General features: G+C 37.9%; 1 pseudogene; it reads right to left on the minus strand.

The window, feature by feature from the left end:
- LOC129149716 (olfactory receptor 6C65-like) lies at positions 1-5,260 on the minus strand (annotated as a pseudogene).
- Positions 5,261-6,594: the final 1,334 nt, after the last annotated feature.

Genomic DNA, 6,594 nt, shown 5'->3' on the forward strand with positions numbered 1-6,594 from the left:
TCATAACGGGTAGTGTTTGTTTGTCAACAACATATTTTTGGGGAAATCATTAAGGGCCTGTTTCACTTGCTGGTTTCTTAAGGTATAAATACAAAGATTCAGCATGGGAGCAACAGAAGGATTAAGTACTGCTACCCTTTTGCTCAAAGTCACATATTCTTTTGCAGATATTTTTACATATATGAACATGCTACTCCCATAAGGAATGGAAACCACAATCATATGGGAGCTACAAGTGGAAAAGGCCTTTTTCCTTTGCTGGGCAGAGGAGATCTTCAGAATTGTTGGAAGGATGAGTGTGTAAGAGAGAATCAACAAGGCCAAAGTTACCATGAGTGTGAATACTGCTAAGAAAAATGCCATAGGATCTAGAGACTTTGTGCAAGCAATCAGCCGCAAAGGAGAAGAGTCACAAGTGAAGTGGTCAATAATGCTTGAGTCACAGAAACCCAGTTGGAGTCCCATAATCACAGAGGGACAGATAATGAGGAAACCAGCCAGCCAGGAGTTGATTACAAGTTGGTTGCAGACTTTGTTACTCATGATAGTTGTGTAATGTAGAGTTTTGAAAATTGCCACATAGTGATCATAGGATAGAAGAAAAAACTCTGTAGAACCAACAAAGATAAAAAATGCTTGTGTCAGACAACAAAGATTGCAGCATAGGTAAATACCTGTACTTGCTGCCTCTCATAACCACATCAAAACTCCAACTAAAAGACAAAACAAATATCATCCAGAATCACAGGAAAACTGGCTGAGTGGAAGTTCTACAACTTGAAGGAAAGAAAAAAGCGCATTGAGACTGGTAGGAGGTGCGGAGGTGCATAAGTGTGGAGGTATGGAGGCGCTCTCACAACAGGCTGGCAACTGGGTGCACTGTTGTTTTCTTCAATTGGGAGGGAGCTACAAGCTCCAAATTGCTCTGAACTCCAGTTTTGGGTGAGACTCTGGGGACCCAGACTCATACAGGGAGAAAATGGACTGTCTGGCATTGGGCATTGGACCTGAACATGAGGGCGGCTTTCTCTCAGAGGTGCTTGCAGTGATCATTGTTCCTGCATGGGAATGCAGAACACAGAGACCTGGGGACCTCTCTGGGGCAGGGCTGACTGGCAGCCATTGCTGTTTGCTCTGCCTGGTGATTCCCTGAGACCCCGCCCCACCCAATTTACAACCCCACCCAAGCTGTACGCACTTGCTTTTACATATGAATGGCCTGTCATTTTGAAACCTAAAACATAACAAACAGCAGCTGGGTCAGAGAGCTCCTAAGCCTCCAAAAGAAGGTCTAAGGCTCTTCAGCAGCAGCCTGCATTGCTTCACAGCTGGTCCTCAAACAAAGAGGAGGAATCTGCAGATCTCTCTGTAGCTCCTGCTGGGTGGCCTCAGGTAGTGGCTGACTTTGCACCTCCTTGGTGATCCAAGAGCCAGTGTACCCAGTGGTCAGTGTGAGACCATACCAGATTGCAACTCTTCACATCCATAAGCGACATACTCAAGGGACAGACTCAGTGAGCACCAAAGCCCCACTGAAGCAAGTCCTGCCCCATAAGGGTGTCTCCAGCACAGCAGTTCTCCCATTGTAGACACAGCTGATCCTCACATCCAATTGGCCTGGAGGTCAATTCCTCCCAGTGATACCAACAGCAATCAAGGCTTAACTACAACAAGACAGTGCACACAACCCACAAAGGGTGCACCAAGAGTGTCCACCTCAGGTAATTGGGGTGGCTGAGCCACTGGGCCCTATAGGACAGCTAGTACACAAGGCCACTGTATCAACACAGGGAAGCAGCCAACATGCGGAGACAAAGAAACAGGTTGCAAATGAAAGAAATGGAGGAAAGCAAACTACTGGATATAGAGTTCAAAACCACGGTTATAAGGTTTTTCAAGAATCTTCTAGAAACCTCTGAGAAATATAGTTGAGACCCTCAAGTATATGAAAAAGGACCAATTAGAAATTAAGCATATACTGACTGAAATAAAGAATAATATACAGAGATCCAAAAGCAGACTAGAGAATCCCAAGAATTAACCTTTTGCACTCGGATGTTGAGTGTGACTCAACACGGTTAGCATTAGAATAAAGGAATCGAGAAAAAAGCAAGCGAGTGCAAAGGGTTAAGTCAAAGATTGAAATGCAAAGAAGCAAAAAACACCCATCCAGAAAGGCAAAAAGCAAAAAGAATCCAAAAATATGAAGATAGTGTAAGGAGCCTCTGGGACAACTTCAAGCGTACAAACATCCAAATTATGGGGGTGCCAGAAGAAGAGAGAGAGCAAGCTACTGAAAACCTATTAGAAGAAATAATGACAGAAAACTTCCCCCTACCTGGTGAAAAAAATAGACTTACAAGTCCAGGAAATGCAGAGAACCCCAAACAAGAGGAATCCAAAGAGGACCACACCAAGAAACATAATAATTAAAATGCCAAGGACAAAAGAAAAAGAGAGAATCTTAAAAGCAGCAAGAGAAAAACAGTTAGTTACCTTCAAGGGAGTACCCATACGACTGTCAGCTGATTTCTCTACAGAAACTCTGCAGGCCAGAAAGGAGTGGCAAGAAATATTCAAAGTGATGAACAGCAAGAAACTACAACCAAGATTACTCTACTCAGCAAAGCTATCATTTAGAATTGAAGGTCAGATAAAGAGCTTCACAGATAAGAAAAAGCTAAAGAAGTTCATCACCACCAAACCAGTATTATATGAAATGCTGAAAGGTATTCTTTAAGAAGAGGAAGAAGAAGAAAAAGGTAAAGATAAAAATTATGCATAACAAATACATATCTATCAACAAGTTAATCTAAAAATTAAGTGAATAAAAAATCTGATGAACAGAATAAACTGGTGAATATAATAGAATCAGGAGCATAGAAAGGGAGTGGACTGACAATTCTCAGGGGAAGAGAGTGTGGGGGGTGAGGGAAGAGATTGTACAAAAATCTTACACCTTTTGGACGAGGACAGTGTGGGGGTAAGGGCATGGGGTGAGGTGGGAACTGGGTGGAGCAGAGCTATGGTGTGGGGGAAGAGGAACAACTGTAATAATCTGAACAATGAAGATTTATTAAAAAAATAAAGGTAAGTAAAAAAAATGCTTGTGTCACACAAGCCTTATAGAAAACAGTTATATCTCCTGTAGTGATGCTGACCAAAAACCTGGGAATACAGACTGTTTAGAATGAAATTTCTAAGACAGAGAAATTCCTAAGGAAGAAATACATGGGATTCTTCAACTAGCATTTGATAGTGTTAACATGAAGATGGTCAGTTTTCCAGTGATACTCAATAAGTAGGTGAACAGCAGAAAGAAGAATGTCACAGCTTGTAACTCTGTGTCATCCCTAAGTCCCAGAAGAATGAATTCTCTAATTGATGTCTTACTTCTAAATTCTTATGTCTGTAGGGAAAAGTTATCATAGATGTCAACTCCTGATATGATTTTAAATGCATTTGTAGTGTTCTTATTCTGCAAAAAGAACAATGAAGCATGCAGTAACAAAGAGACAGCATAGTTCTCCATTAAAATTGCAAACTCATATCAGCAATTAATTTGCTTTTTTACTTAACAATCTTAGATTTTATTCACAGCTTTTATAATTCCCTGTTATACATTTTTGATTAGTTACTTAGTACAGAGAAAGTTGTTTTTTTTTAAAGTCATAAGAATGGGTAATAATGATAAATATTGGTTTACTTCATTGTGGAAGTAATTAATTTGGGAAGATTAAATAAGTTATTGAAACATATAGTGTTGGAAGCCGCCCATTGCCTTCACTAGCAGAGGGGTGTGGACAAGGAACCAGGAAGGCTCTTCAACCTTGAAGCTCTGAAAGGTCAGAGCCAAACACCCACTGTTTAGTTGAGACAATGGTAGCTAAAGCAACTTCCACCTTTTAGTTTTATGTAAATTCTTGCTGATTGGCTATTATTGGAATTGCCTGCCTAAAGGCTATGGGTGTATCTCATAGTCTTAATAAAAGGGATTGCTAGGCTGGAGCAAAGTGGAGTCCTTCCACTTGAGTTGGGCTCCCGCCTGGCCCCCAATATTCCCAAATTTATACTTTCTTATCTAGTCTCTTTCATTTGTGTGCGGCCTCCTCCAGAGCCCGAACCCTGAACCTGAACCCTGAACCACACGGGACGTGGGGGGGACAGTCACAACTGGCAGCCCAACGTGGGGCACTCACAATATACTATTTTTGAAAACGTAATATTCATAAAAGTCTGCTTGCTAATTTTGCCAGTCGAAAATTTATTATTGAGTAAGAGTACAATCATTCTCTAAATATGTCTTGGTTTCTGTTTATAGTAAAAATTAAGCAGAAAATACAATACTGGTGGGCAATTCATTGAAATTCATTCCCATTTGCCTTTAGTCTAAAGTGATTCTATTTGCTCCTTTTTGACTAAAATTTGCACAACACAATGCCAAACCTTTTTAATATACAATGTTGTATAGTAAAAGTTCCATTTTATATCTATAAATATAATCAGACATATAAATAATGAAAAAAATAAGAATATTTTTTGTAAGATTAAATAATTATTCTAGAAAGTTGTTACATTATAACCTTTATCAAGCTCACCCTTCAAAAATAATAATTAGATAACTTTTCTGTTTCCCAAACTGTAGTTTTGGAAGATGTGAGAGAGAAAAGAAATATATTGGAAGAAAGAAAATAACAACAGCAATAATAAAAATAATAAATTTTATGAGAAAATGTAATGGGTTTTATTATTATTGTTACATTCATTATTATTTATATTGTACCAAAGATCTAATTAGCCTTTAACCTGTGCCTCAAAATGCTTACAGTAGGTCCTGTTAAGAACCTCATTTTGAAAATGATGAAATTGAGGTACTGAGGGGGTATGGAACTTGCCCAAGGTTACATAAGCAGTACGTGTAGATAGGTTAGCATTTGGTCTGTCTCCTACTGCACCATTCCTAGTGCTTAACACAGATTCTGATTCAATTTTATTTGATGAATTAAAACACAAATTAATGATTGAATACTGTGTAAGCAATCCATATTAGAACTGTTCTCAAACCCCAAAGATTTCTGTAGCTATGAGGGCATACCTCTTTATTCATGAATCAATAGTTCTGAACTAGTCAATCCTGACATAAAGATACCAGAAGTGGTGTGTGTCAACAAAATAGGAACCTTAGGTAATGAGAATTTTTGAATCCTAGGGAGGTAGATATTCAGTCTCCTGAGAGATGTTTACCTGTGTAGGTCAGCATGGTGTGCTGCTACCCATACTGCCATTTGAGACAACACGTATGAACCTTGAAAATATTATACAAAGCAAAATAAGTCAGTCAGAGTAAGTTAAGAACCATATGATTTCACTCACATGTGGGACATAAAACTGAAACTCATAGGCACAGACAATAGTGTGGTTGTTGCCAAAGAGAAGGGGGTAGGAGGTTAATAATGGGGAAAGGGGACCAAATGTATGGTGATGGAAGATGATTTTACTTTGGATGGTGGGCAGACAATGAAAAATGTATCAATTTTGTGATATTCTTAAGTAGCCAGGTTGGGTTTCATTGATACTTTACATTTTATTTTTTGGTTTCTATTTCATTGATCTTCATTATTCCCTTTCATGTTTTGTGTGATACTAGAAAGAATGAGTATTCTGTTGATGTTGGATGGAATATTCTAAAAATTTCAATTAGATCAATTTGGTTCATAATGTTGTTCAAGTCTTCCATATCTTTACCTGTTTTCTTTTTCAAATTTTTTTTGTAAGTTATTGAAAGTATTAAAACATCTGACTCCAATTGTGCATTTGAGTGCAAAATTCAACTATATAGTGTTAAGTTAAACTACATTTGTCAAGCTGGTTGATTTGCAAAGGTTGGTTGGTTTTGATAAAATCAATGAAATAATTCTGTAAAAATCTATTGAGTATACAGAATTTACAATGAAGTTTATTATATATTTTATTATTTGTAACTTATATTTGTAAAATTTTTAATATGTCTGTGTATTCTTTTCTGATAACTAGTTGTTAAAACTTACTAGCACCCTATTTCTCTCTGCCCATATACCTTGAAGGACCTGGACTTTATTGAGCACTGGATTGCTAGAGTAATGTCTCCATCAATGGATGCAAAGCAAGTATTTGTATTTATGTAGAATCTCCAAAGTAACAACTGCAAAAATGAAAAGCCTTGTCATGCAAAGAGAGAGAAAAGAACGTAATTCTGGAATAGTAGGAGAATTCATGTCTGTGCTGCCTGATAAGAGAGTCCATTATACTCTTGGTTCTCACTGAAGTTACCATCAAATTGAGCAAAACACTTTTTACAAGCAAATGTAGCAAATGTTTTTGCTAAGACACAAAAATGTAAATATCATATGGATGGTTTAGACATTAATACTCTCCAACACTTCATTAATTTTCACCTGTGTTTGATTAAGGGTAACCCTGTTTCTTTAAGTGCTTGTTAGAAGAAGTCATATATTTGAAAAACTATTTTTACTGATTTCACAGAGGAAGGGAGAGGGAGAGAGAGATATAAACATCAATGATGATAGAGAATCACTGATGGGCTGCCTCCTGCAT

Source organism: Eptesicus fuscus, chromosome 7 (genome assembly GCF_027574615.1).
Source record: "Eptesicus fuscus isolate TK198812 chromosome 7, DD_ASM_mEF_20220401, whole genome shotgun sequence".
In the NCBI taxonomy this organism is placed as follows: Eukaryota; Metazoa; Chordata; class Mammalia; order Chiroptera; family Vespertilionidae; genus Eptesicus; species Eptesicus fuscus.